This window comes from Peromyscus maniculatus, chromosome 13, assembly GCF_049852395.1.
Source record: "Peromyscus maniculatus bairdii isolate BWxNUB_F1_BW_parent chromosome 13, HU_Pman_BW_mat_3.1, whole genome shotgun sequence".
NCBI lineage: Eukaryota > Metazoa > Chordata > Mammalia > Rodentia > Cricetidae > Peromyscus > Peromyscus maniculatus.
The window spans coordinates 22,608,641-22,621,986 of record NC_134864.1 but is presented as its reverse complement, the minus strand read 5'-3'; the positions used below and the strand labels follow the sequence as shown (position 1 = coordinate 22,621,986).

At 39.6% G+C, this 13,346-nt stretch overlaps 1 pseudogene; it reads left to right on the top strand.

The window, feature by feature from the left end:
• Window positions 1-780: 780 nt before the first annotated feature.
• Window positions 781-1,568, top strand: LOC143268342 (small ribosomal subunit protein eS6 pseudogene; annotated as a pseudogene).
• Window positions 1,569-13,346: the final 11,778 nt, after the last annotated feature.

Below are 13,346 nucleotides of genomic sequence, written 5' to 3'. Positions count from 1 at the left end.
CTATAAGAGTTGAGAATCTGGATAAGTCATAAGAACACTTTAAAATTAATGAACTGATAAACATATACACAGAAAATTAATACAAAAGTCATAGTCGTCTTATTCTTATGAATATTTTTAAAAGAGATGGCATTTACTCAATCAGAGGGTTACCATTTGGCTAAATTTCTGAATTTGAACATATATGGAGAAGATTGTGTGGCTTGCAACTAAAATGCCCTTCCTGCACATCACTTCTATGCCAGAAACCTACATGAACTCATCTCACACAACTGGCATCCTAACCATTCTCAGAAAATAGAAGCCAACTAGTGAAAACCAGGAAGGAAAAAAATTGCAATTTGGGGGGGGGACTAGAATTATTTAGTTATTATATATATGTATGTAGAATATTATATATGCAATTATATTACATGCAAATACACACACAATTTTATTGAGGCAAGGTCTTACTGGGTACTCCAATTTGCCTGTAACTCATCATCTAGACCAGGCTGGCCTCAAAGTCACAAAGATCTGCCTGTACCTGCTTCCTGGGTGCTGTGATTAAAGGCATAAATGACCATGCCCAGGAGTATTAAATATTTTAAATATGTACACTTCAAAGCATATGCAAAGAAATGAAATCATATAGACCCATCAAAAACAAGGGCATCTGAATACAAGATTATGTCCTGCACATAGTAAGCCAGCTTTTATTCTAAAGACTGTAGTGGAACCTAGACGAAGTAAGCACTTTTAAAATTCACTGAGCTGTTTTTCACAGTGCTTCCTAGGTGGATGAAGCTGAATGTCTCCTTCCCAGTCACTAGCTGTCAGAAACTCATTGAAGTGGATGGTGGTTATAAGCTTCCTACATTCTATGAGAAGCTTGTGGCCACAGAATTAGCTGCTGATACTCCGGCTGAAGAGCGGAAGGGTCACTGGGTCTCAGTAAGTGGTGGGAATCACAAACAAGGTTTTCCTGTGAAGCATGGTGTCTTGACCCATGGCAGAGTGTGCCTGCTGTTGAGTAAGAGACATTCCTGTTGTAGATGGAGCACTGGAGAGCAGAGTGCCTGCTGTTGAGTAAGGGGCATTCCTGTTGTAGATCAAGGACTGGAGCATAGAAATACAAGTCTATTGGCAGATGTGTTGTGTATACCAGCCTGGGTGTTATCAGCTTGGTTATTATTATTATTTTTTTAAACGATGTTCATGAACTCACAGATACTACTGTGCCTCAGAGTTGGGGCTAAATAGAGCTAGCAGAATCTGAAACTTTTCAATCTCTCCAAAGAAGTTGATGTCCACCAGTGTGCTGTCAGAAAGCCCTTATATGAAGGTCAGAAGCCCAGGACCCAAGATTCAGTGTCCTGTTACCCTACATGTCCTGTTACATGGACAGTGACGTATTGTGCTGAAGAAACAACAGTCTAAGGAAAACATAGAGGCTACAGAACATGCTAAACTTTTGGTCAAGAGAATGAAGGAAGCCAAATTAAAAAGGCTAGGAACAGATCATCAAGAGACATAGGCCATCCTCTCTGATTGTCTCTATATCTGAGTCTGAGTCCAGGCAATACTAAGTCTCTGGGAGCAACAAACACATGATCCGACCTCGAGAAGAGTCCACACTGTTTCTAGAGTAGCTTTTACATTCCTCGCTTTGACTGCTCAACAGAGTCCTCTCAGCATCCTACCAAGTAACCCCTCAGACTGCCATCTTAAAAATGGAGAGACCTTAGTTACCCTCATGGCTAAAACACCAGTGGATGCCCGACTTCAAGTAGTTCAGGCTCCAAAGTCCTGAGATCCACCCACCTCTGCTGCATCCAGGTGAAGTGTTGTATTACTTTACAGGGGATAAAATAAAAAAAAAAAATCATTACTTAAAGACACCCCTGACACCAAAACCAAGATCCTAAACTGAGCTGAAAGTCCCAGGAAACCCACTATTTGGGGACTGCAGAAGAAAGGCATCTGACCCTAAACCTGGACATCTGGTTTGCAAAAAGAGACAGTGGACCTGCACTTGTCAAAACAGCTTATCCAAGGAAAAAGCTACCTCCTCCATTCCATCCCTAATGCAACCCCCTTCCTCCTTCCTTATCCTTAGCAAAGTTCCAGCTTGAAGCATGTTGAAAGGACCAAGCCATAACAGGCTGCTCAGTCTTCTCTCAGAGATCAGACCTCAATTTCAGTTTCCTGAGACTTGAGTAAGTAGTTTCTGGGAGGGCCGTGAACAAAAGACACAGTCCTTGCAGTAGCTCCCTTTCTGCACGTACTCTGACTGCTCAAGGTTCAGCCAGTTGTTTACTGTCTGGGACCCCTCACCAACTTAGAGCTACATGCATGGGTCAATGTGAACGTGTGAGGCCAGCCAGCCTTCATGGCAGCTCAGGGACAAAGCCTGGGATTTGTCCAGGCCTGCCCCCAAAATGATAACTGTAACCCCCAACCAGTATTTTCAAAGGTTACATACCCTCACCCAATCATATGACACAAAGGCTTGTACCACCCTGCTTATGGTTTTTCCATTTAAAAACCTCTCATTCTGGAAGCTCAGGGCCGTCCTCCTCCACCCGCTGTGTCAGGTGTTGGACATGGACCAAGCCCGGGCTTACTTGTTATCAATAAACCCCTGTGTGTTTTGCATTGGATATTGGCTCTGTGGTGGTCTTGCTCGGGGGTCTTGTGTCACAGGCACAACAATGTCACCTATGTTCTCTTGAGCTCTGGTCATTGAGTGGCTGGGTCCTGCACCCTGATCCAGTGCAGTAAGGTTTTGAAATGCCACCTTTCTGGAATTAAAGAAAGTTGCTCCAACTGCTAAGGTCATCTAAACCATCTTTATTTCTTCTTACCAACTTAACCCTGACACGTTCTTGCAATTACTACTCCTCCACACACAGGGAAGATTGTAACAGAGAAGTTAAGAGAATTTGTTTATAAAACTGTTCCTTGGAACCTTGCCAGTGTTGTTAGTGGAAGTCTTAGGTTGTTTTGGTCAACCGTCTACACCACTGCTTTCACAAGAACACTATGATGAGGGTGAAAGACAGACATGTGTTCAAATAATTCCCAAGGTGGCTGAGAGCCTAAGTAATGAGCATGGTTATCAGGAAGGAGGAGATCAATGAAAAGGGAATTGTAGACATGGGTCTAAAGGTTCAGATGATATTACAGTATCAAAGTCACAGACAACAGAGATATGTGCTGTTTACAATTCCTAGCATGCATTAATCATACAAAATAATCATTTCATTGTGATATTTCAAATATGCATATAATGTTTGTTAGCCATGTTCATTCCCAGAACCCTCTCTGTCCCTTTACCCCACTCTGTAGCCTCCAACCTATCCAAATAGAACACTTTCAACTTTCATACCTTACACAAAAATCTGGATTCTACAAATGAGAAAGATGTGATGCTTGTTTTCCTGAGTCTGGCTTCTTCTCTTGACATGGTGATCTCCAGGATCCTTTTGTTTCTGCAAACAGCATGATTTTTTTTCCTTCATGTTCAAATAAAACATTATGTATGTCAGCCATATTTTCTTTATGTATGGAACAGTTTTTAGGCAGATTCCATAAATTGATTATTGTGAATAGTACCGTAAATAAGCATGATGTGTAGGGTCTCTATGGTATGCTGACTTAGAGTCCTTTGGTCACACACCTGAAAGTGATACCACTGTGTCACATGGAAGCTTAATTTTTAGCAGGTTGAAAAATCCCCACACTGATTTTCATAGTGGCTAGATTAACTTAATTTACTTCAACAATGTATGAGGCTTCTCCCCTCTTGTATCACCCAATATTTGTTTTCATTTTGTTATGACTGGAATATGACAGAATATCAATGAATTTTTAATTTGTATATCCCTTGTGGCTAAGAATATTGGACAACTTTTTATGTATTGGCTATTGGAACTTCTTGTTGAATTATTTGTCTTTCTCATGTTTAATATTTTTAGCTCTTTATATATTCTGGATCTTAATCTACTGCCATAGAAATAGCTAGCAGAGAGATTTTTTTTTTCCATTCTATATTTTGTCTCTTCACTCTGTTAGTTTTCTTTGCTGTGCAGATGCTTCTTGATTTCATGCAAAGCCATTGCCAGTTTTTGTGATTATTTCCTGTACTTGTTTTATCGGTGGTCTCTTCTAGCAATTTTAAAATTTTATGTCTTACATTAAGGCAATGAATCATTTGAACTGACTTTTGTACAGGGCGAGATCTATTTGCAGACCTTGACATGTGGACATCTAGTTTTCCCAGCACCATTTGCTAAAGAGCCTTCTCACACTGTATATTTTTGGCACCTCTGTTGAGAATCAATGGCTGTAGCTGTGTGGGCTTTTTTCTGGGCACTCTATTTTTTCCATTAGTCCCTGTGTGTGTTTGGGGGTCAGTACAAAAGTGAGTTAATTTTTTTCTATGGCTCTATAAGATAATTTAAAATCAGGCCTACAATATTTCCAGCATTACTTTCTCTTGCTTATGATTGTTCTTAGGTATTCCAGAGTCTTTTATGCTTCCACAAGAACTTGAGGACTTGTTTTCTATTTCTATGAAGAATCTGATTGGAATTTTGGTTGGCTTTACATTGCATTTGGGAATTGCTTTGGTAATATGGATATTTTTACAATATCAGTTTTGCTGATCCATGATATTTGCAGCTTCTACTGTGTTTTTATTTTGCTTCTTTGGTGTTCTGCAGTTTTTATTGTGCTGGTCTTTTACCTTCTTGATTAGGTTTGTACCTGGGTATTTTATTCATGCTTTTAGGCTTTATGAATAGGGTTATTTTCCTGATTTCTTTCTCAGTATGTTCATTACTGGAGTTTGGAAAAGCTACTGGGTTTTACAGGCCAATTTATTAAAGTTTCCTGGCATTTTACTGAAAATACAGAATTTTGTCTTTTATCTAATGTATGTGCTGATTTGTGCTTATTGATGTATGTGTCATACTATCCATGTATCTCTGGAATGGAACCAATTGAATTATGGTGTATAATCTTTTCAATGTCTTATAGAATTCGGTATACAATGGCTTTTTTGAGGATTTTTGCAGTTATGCTAATCAAAACAATTGGTTTATGACATTTGTGTGTATGTCTTTTTTTTTGTTTTTAGAGCAATGCTGGCTTTTTAAAAATGAGTTTAAAAACATTCTTTTCTGTCCTATTTTAAAAATTTATTTGTTTGTTTTCATATGTTCTTTATATCAGTTTTTAGAAAATGTCATAAATATAATATTCACTCTCCTCACCCCCACTACTTCCATATCCACCCTCCCTTTCCTCTTCCTACCCAATGTTGTGTTCTTTTATCCCCTCAGTCAAGACAAATTTGTGCTTCCCAAATATCTCGGGTGTATGCCCTTCTATTGGAGCATGGTTGATCTATAGGGGGGCTACACTTTTAGAGGAAATGGATCCTTCCTTACCCAGCAGCTAAGAGTTGACAGTTGTGACAGAACTGACCTGGGCGGGGGGTGTAATCTTGTGCCATGCTCCCTTTTCTAGACTGCTTTAAGTTGCACGGATCTTGTGTATAGTGTCACAAACTCTGGTTTCTATGTGCAGCTGCCCAGCTGTGTTCAGGAAACAGTTTCCTTCTAGTTGTCTGCTGCCTTTGGTTCTTACACACCTCCTGTCCCCTCTTCCACAATGATCTCTGAACATTTGGAGGAGAGGGTGTAGGATACATGTTCCATGTAGGGCTGGATATTCTACAATCTCTTATTGTCTGATCAGTTATGGTCTCTGTTGATCACATATACTGCAAACATAAGTTTCTCTTATGAGGGCTGAGAGATGCCTTTATCTATGGTATAATGATAGACCATTAGGAATTGGTCTGATACTATGCCTATTTAACAGAATAAATAGAAGTATGTTCTCGCTTAGTGTCTGTGTTCTTTTTAGTCATAGGTTCTTCAGTATGAAGAACTAAAGTAAGTTTAGGGTTTGGTAGAATTAAGCAGTGACTTAGCCCATTCCTAGGGTTTCCTTTCTGGAGGATTTTATTATGCAGTCTTATTGATATGTGTAAAGTGTTGAACTTAAATTCTTGTACTACTGATAGGTTGTATGTGTCCAGAAAATTTGCCAATTTCTTCTAAAATTTTCAATTTATTATAATATAAGTTTTAAAGTGGTTCTATTGATTTTTGGTGATGTCTGCTGCCATATTCTCATTTGGTTCCCTTTACATTGACCAAGGATCTGTCTATTTTCAGAGAACCATGTCTTTGTAACATTGATTCTTTATAGTGTTCTTTTAGACTCTGACTCATTATTTCACACTGACCTATTTATTTCTTTTCTTTCCCTACTCTGTATGTGGCATGTACTTGCTTTTCTAAGACTTTAAAATGTATAGTGATTCATGTAAGAACACCAATTTCCTTAATGCAGGCAATCATAACTATACATTTTCATTCTGAACTATGTTTTTTGTTTTTTGTATCCCATAGGTTCTGGTGATTTATGTTCTCATTCTCACTTGATGCAGGGAATTCTTAAATTTCTCTTTTAGTATCTTCAGTGACCTACAGACCACTCAAAGTCTGTAAGTCAGTTTCCATGGATTTGCATGTTTTCTATGTTTTGCCTTGCTGGTGATTGCTTTTGATCTATTTCTATGGTCCATTATTACTTGATAATAAAGAAAACTAATTTAATTCTTTTTGCTTGCTTTACAAGACTGGTTTTATGACCTGAAATGTGATCTATATTGAAGAAAGTTCCATGACCTTCAGAAAAGAATGTTTATTCCACAATTGTTAGAATATTCTGTAGGTATCTGTTAAGTCCATTTGACAGTCCATTTCAACCCTACCGTTCTTCTGTTGATTTTTGGTTTTTGGTCTGGGTGATCTACCTATTGATAAAAAAGATATTCTTGAAGTCACCCAATATTTTTTGTAACTGGACCTACTAGTCACTCTGAATCCAGTAGCATCTGTATTGTGAGATGGAGCCTGTCAACATTTGGTGCACATATAATTGCTTCTTGGAAGATTGTCCTTTTATTAATATGGATGGACTCTATTCCTCTACTTTGACTAATTTTGGCTTAAAATTTGCTTGTGTATGTGTAAGTATAATAAAGATATCTGCTTCCTTTTGGTTTCTGTTTCCCTAAAGTAATAATTTTTGTATCTTTTACTTTGCCAGTGAAGTATTTTTTTCTTACAAAGAGCAGTTTGATTTTGGTTTCTAATCCAGTCAACCAGCCTGCATTATTTTAATTGGATAGCTAAGACTATTTACACTTAAGGTGATTACTAAAATACATGTACTAATTTCTCCATCCATCATACTCTTGTGAGAGTTCTTCTTTCATAAGCTTTCATGATTGTGGCTAAAATCCTTCCTCCTACATGTGTACTTTTAGTACTTTTTGAAAGTACTAAATGAATTCCTTTTAGTACTTTTTGAAATTCTGATCTATTGATCATATATTAGCTGCTCAGAAAAACCTTTATTTATTCTTTAATTTCAAAGGATAACTTTGCTGGGTATAATAATCCAGGTTGGCAGTTGCTTACTTTTTATAGCTTGAAATACTTGATTCCATGCTATCCTGGTCTCTATAGTTTCCCCCAACTTGCTTTTATCTCACCACTTTTTGCATTATTTCTTTATTCCTGGCATTTCAACTTTATTATGACACAGAACATTATTCTTTTCTGGTGATGTTTCTTTGAGGAACTTGATACTTCCTGTACTTGGATGTCCATATCATATTCTCTAGATTTGGGTACTTTCTTCTGAAATATCACTTACCAGCTTTACTATGTCTTCAATCTTTATTTGAGCTGCAGTTTCTGGAAGAAAGCATCATATGTTAAGAACCGTAATTGTGTCCCACTGGTCTTGAAACTTGTGTTCTGAGTTGCTTTTTATCCTTTTACTACTACCTAAATGTATCCATTCCTCAGCCTTGCCTTCAGTCTCCCGAAGTCTTTCTTCCACCTAGTCTACTCTGTTGCTTATTTTGTTGAGTTTTTACTTGGGCTTACTGAGACTTTTATTTCTAAGATTGCTGTTTACTGTTTGTTTTTTTTCTTAGAATCTTTATTTGTTGAATTTCTCATCCAAACTGCCAAATTTGTCACTCAAAGTTTAGATTCACTTCTTTGATGCATATGTATTTATTTGAATCCTGAGTCATTGATCATTTTTAACATTAGAATTTAAATTCTTTACTCTGCTCATGTGAGTTCAATTTTTGAAGACTTGTAAAGGCAAAAGAAATTTTGGAGGAGCCATGTCCCTTGATTTTAACATTTCTTGTGTTTGTATGTCACAGTTTGCATGTCTGTCAGTGTGCTGGCTTGAAAGCAGGTCTTCTTAGTCACCAGCCTTCTCTTTACAGCTAGTCCTTAGCACTGCTCATAAAGGATGAAACGAACTTTCATAACTATAATACTAAAGCAAACCACTATCAAAAGTACAACAAACAACCCACTAAAGGCAGTGAATATGTTAGCAGTACAATGGAAAATAGTTTAGGGTTAAATAGGAAGTTGAAAATTGAGAGAGGTAGTGCTGGTCTATAGTTCACTGTAGAGTGATGTCAAACATATGTGAGTCCCTAGGTTCTGTCCTCCATACTATCAAAAACAAACAAACAAACAAACAAACAAAATAAAGTAAGAAAGGTAAAGGCAATAGTAGTAGTAGTAGTAGTAGTAGTAATAGAATGAAATGATGAGGATTGCAAGAAAATGGTGAAAAGAAATAATAAGCAAGATGTTATGGTTGGGTTTTTGTCAACTTAACACAAGCTATGGTAATCTGAGAGGAGGGAGCCTCAACTGAGAAAATGCTTCCAGAAGATTGGGTTGTAAGCCTTCAAACCTGTAAGATACTTTCTTAATTAGTAATTGATGGGAGTGTTGGGGAACGCCCATTGGAGGTGGAGCCATTCTTGGGCTGGTAGTCCTGGAGTCTATAGGAAACCACACTGAGCAAGCCCTGGAGAGCAAGCCAATATGCAGCACCCTGTCATGGCCTCAGCGTGAGCTCCTACCTCCAGGTTCCTGCTGCTATGGATATCACTCTGTATGCTGTGAATGTGTTGCTATGATTGGTTAATAAATAAAGTGCTAATTGGCCAGTAGCCAGGCAGGAAGTATAGGTGGGACAAAGAGAGAGGAGAATTGGGGGAACAGGAAGGATGAATCAGAAGATGCTACCAGCCACCACCACGAGAAGCAAGATGTAAAGATACTGGTAAGCCACGAGCCATGTGGCAAGCCATATATTTATAGAAATGGGTTAATTTAAGATGTAAGATCTAGCTAGCAAGAAGCCTGAGACATTAGGCCATACAGTTCATAATTAATATAGCCTATGTGTGTTTACTTGGGTCTGAGCGGCTGCAGGACTGGAGGGTGAGAGATATTTGTCCTGACCACCAGCAGGCCAGGACACAGGAAATCTTCTAGCTACATCCTGCTTTGTTAGAGTCTTATCTTGGCTTTTTCAATTGGATTGTGACTTCAATTATATAATCCAAATTAACCCTTTGATCCCCAAGTTTGTGGTTATGGTGTTTCATCACAGCAATGTAGCCCTAACTAAGACATAAGATTAAAGAAAATAAAGGCAGGAAAAAAGAAAAGAACACAGAAAGAAGTAAAAGTTATAGTAAAAAAAATAAAGAATGCATAAACAAAATTAGATAAGACAAGCATAGAAATAAAACATATAGGATTCAAAATTTAAAGACAAATAATAATAAAATCAACAGTAAGGAGAAAAGTAATTAAAGTAAAAGCAGTTAAAGACAAGAGTTATAGATGTTCCTGTCTGGGCAGGGTGGGTTGTGAATCCACTATAGTTCCTCACTGCTCCCACCACCCACCATAGTAACCGATGCTGAATGTGAGCTGTGGGCTCCCTGTCAATAGTGTGATGTCAGCACCCGGGTTGTCTTCACCTGAGAGGCTACCTGTCTCTGCAGACCCAGAGCCTCTGCTACTGACCCTAATTCATTTTGAAGTCTACCTGCTGGTCTAATTCTCACACTTGCTTGAAGTCCCCAAACAGAGAGGTGTGGCCTGAAGCTATTACAAAGTGTGGGGTAGCAAATAGAGAGCTGGGTTGTGCCCTAGACAGAGAGGACCCAGGAATTGAAGCATTCCGACTGCTGCTTTTAGTGTTTTCACACTCTACCCAGTGGACCTGAAGAGGGCTGGAAGCTAAGGAAAGAGATGATCCACAGGACTCTGTCTCCATCTCCCAGACCCGCCCTGCAGCAGATCACCCAAAGTAAGCAGATGGCTACTGAATCCACACGCCACCAGGTCTAGCACGTATTCTCCACTGTAATTCACAGGTGAGTGGGCTCATTCTCACGACATAGGACAGGAAGACCACTCACCATATGCTCCACATCCTTACATAACCTGCTGCTTGGTCTCTGCAGGTGTACATCCGAGCTCCCCCCTTCCTGTGGCTGGTTCTTGTGGCCCTCTTTACCCAGAGACTGCTGCAGGGTATATTAACACTCCCTGACTGGTGGTTCTCTCAAGTCTCAACCAACTCCTCTTTCTAGTTAGTGCCTGGCTGTCATAATCAAAATATTGAGAGTGATACCATGGTGGTGTTGACCCCCTTCCCCACTCAGTACTAGCCTGTTATCCACTGACTCTTGTCATTCAAAGACTGTCATCAGAGAAGCTTCTAATCTACCATCTTACCCTAGAAGCCAGTTGGTTTTGCTAGTAGTTTTCCTAAAAGCTAACTTTTGGCTTTGCTAATCCAGATAGTTACATGTCCATTTTAATTTGATAATTTACATTTTCATGGATATTTTATCTATTTAGGTTTATGCTATCTTTATACTCTCTCTCTCTCTCTCTCTCTCTCTCTCTCTCTCTCTCTCTCTCACGCACTTTATAAGTGCTCTATACTGAGCTACACCTCAACCTGTTGTCCTTTCTTTTAAAAAATTGTTTGAGAATTTTATATATGCATATAATATATTTGGATCAAATCGATCTTCCATTCTCTCCCCTCCAGCTCCTCCCTTAGCTCTACCATCACTTTTCCCTCCACACTTCATTCACTCTTTGTCTGAACCTGTGGTGGTCATCTAATTGTACTGAAATGTGATTTTGATTGTATGTTAATAAATAAAGTTGCCCAGGGGTCAGAGCTATTAGAGCCATAGCAAGAGTGTGGCAGTGGTGGCACATGCCTTTAATCCCATAGATCTCTGTGTGTTCAGGGATACAGCCAGCATTGGAGACATATGCCTTTAAGACCTAGGGGGCTGTACATTCAGACAGTGACGAGGCAGTCACGTGTTTGGGCTTACAACCAATGAGAAGGCAGAACAATAATACTATAAAAAAGGCGTACAGACAGGAAGTAGCCCTCTTTCGGGAAGCTGGGACACCGCAGGCGGAAGGGTGAGATTTTAGCTCTGAGCTCTGACCTCTCGGCTTTCTCTTTTACATTGTTTCTGTGCTTCTTATTTAATAAGACGGTTGGTTACATCAACATCTGGCGCCCAACGTGACAAGAATCCATTAAAAACCGCTTGGCTTGGCGGCAGGTCCACTTTCCCGCAAGGGCGGCAGACCGGGCGGCCGGCGTCCTAGTTCGAGCGCCGGCTTCCTAGTCTGAGCGGCGGCCCCCTAGTCCTTGGCCTCAGGCCTGACTAACTGAGCTGCTTGCTTAAAGCCTGCTAACTTAAAGCTGGTGCTACAAACAACTCAGACCTGCCCTGCCGAACAGGGCCCTGCCTGTAAAGCCAACGCACGTGGTCAGAGCTTAAGGAAGCCAGACCCAAGCCTTGACTCAGCACAAGAGGGAACACGTGGCTGGATTTAAGCTTTAGCCGGCTACGCTTTCTTGTGCGTTCTTTCTTTCCTCTCTCTCTCTCTCTCTCTCTCTCTCTCTCTCTCTCTCTCTCTCTGGATTTACACCTGGGACACTAGGTGGCTGCTTTGAAAATCCCCTCGGATTTCTACTGTTCTACGCAGATTTGGTAAGTCATAACATATCAGATGTTTTAAAGGAAACTATCTAAAACAGAATTTTTTCCACATTAAAAAACAAATGGGTTTTATGTGTACATTGGAAGAAAATTGGTTTTTGTTCGAAATTTTAGGCAGTCTGATAATGGAACAACTATATAATATTAGTATTGGTGAAATTATGCAGCTTATCGCTATACTAATCCACATTTTAATATTTAAAAAGATAGTCAATTTAAGTGCCAGGATAACAGCTTTAGAAGAACTTGTTAAACCTGTAAAAATTCAGACAGAAGAAATTAACAGTGAAGTTGTTTCAAGTCGGGATCATAAGGTTGCAGAAAGAAAGCCTGTTTTCACATAGTCACCCTTAATTTATCCTGTAACCGTACAGCAGATGCCTGATCAAATGGCTACACAAAATATTTGGGCTCCAATTGCAATGTTGGATTTAAAAAGGTTTAAGGAGGCAATAGCATCTTATGGCATGCATTCCCCATATGTAAAGCAAATGTTAAACTCTTGGTCAACATATAATAGGATAGTACCACAGGACTGGCGGGACCTTGCACATGGTGTTCTGGAACCCAGCCAGAGACTTCAATTTCTGACTTGGTTTAAGGAGGAGGCTAAAAACATAGAAAAACAATGGAGGGATAAAGGAATACAAGTTTGCCAGGATCAGCTTATTGGCGAAGGCCAATATGCTTCAGCACAAACACAATGTTTATATGATGTCCAAACCCTAATTTTATGTCGAATGGCAGCCTTGAATGCATGGGACAGAGTTGAGGAGCCAGGAAAAAAATCTGAGTCATTTACAAAGGTGATGCAAAGCCCAAAAGAGTCTTTTACAGATTTTTTACAAAGACTGGCTTCAGCAGTAAAGAGAATGGTCTCGGATTCAGAAGCTGGTAAGGCAATAATTGAATCTTTGGCCTTTGAGAATGCGAATGCAGCATGCAAAAGAATAATCAGGCCATTAAGGGCAAGATCTGCACCTATGGAAGATTGGATTAGAGAAACAATTAATGTTGAGGCTGATGAGCATGATGATACGTGGGTAGGAGAAGTAATTTCAAAAGGTTTGAGGAGTGTTAGATGTTTTGGATGTGGAAAGCAAGGACATTTGAAAAGGGACTGTAGACAGGTCATTCCGAGAAACAATGTATCTTCAAGGAACAATGGCAACAGAATGCCCCTTCCTTCTGGAGTATGCAGAAGGTGTGGTAAGGGAAAACACTGGACCAACGAATGTAGATCAACAAAGGACAGACAGGGTAATCCTTTGCCTCAGTCTTCGGGAAACTCCCAGAGGGGCCTCGCGCAGGCCCCCATTGCAAATCCAGTTCAAAC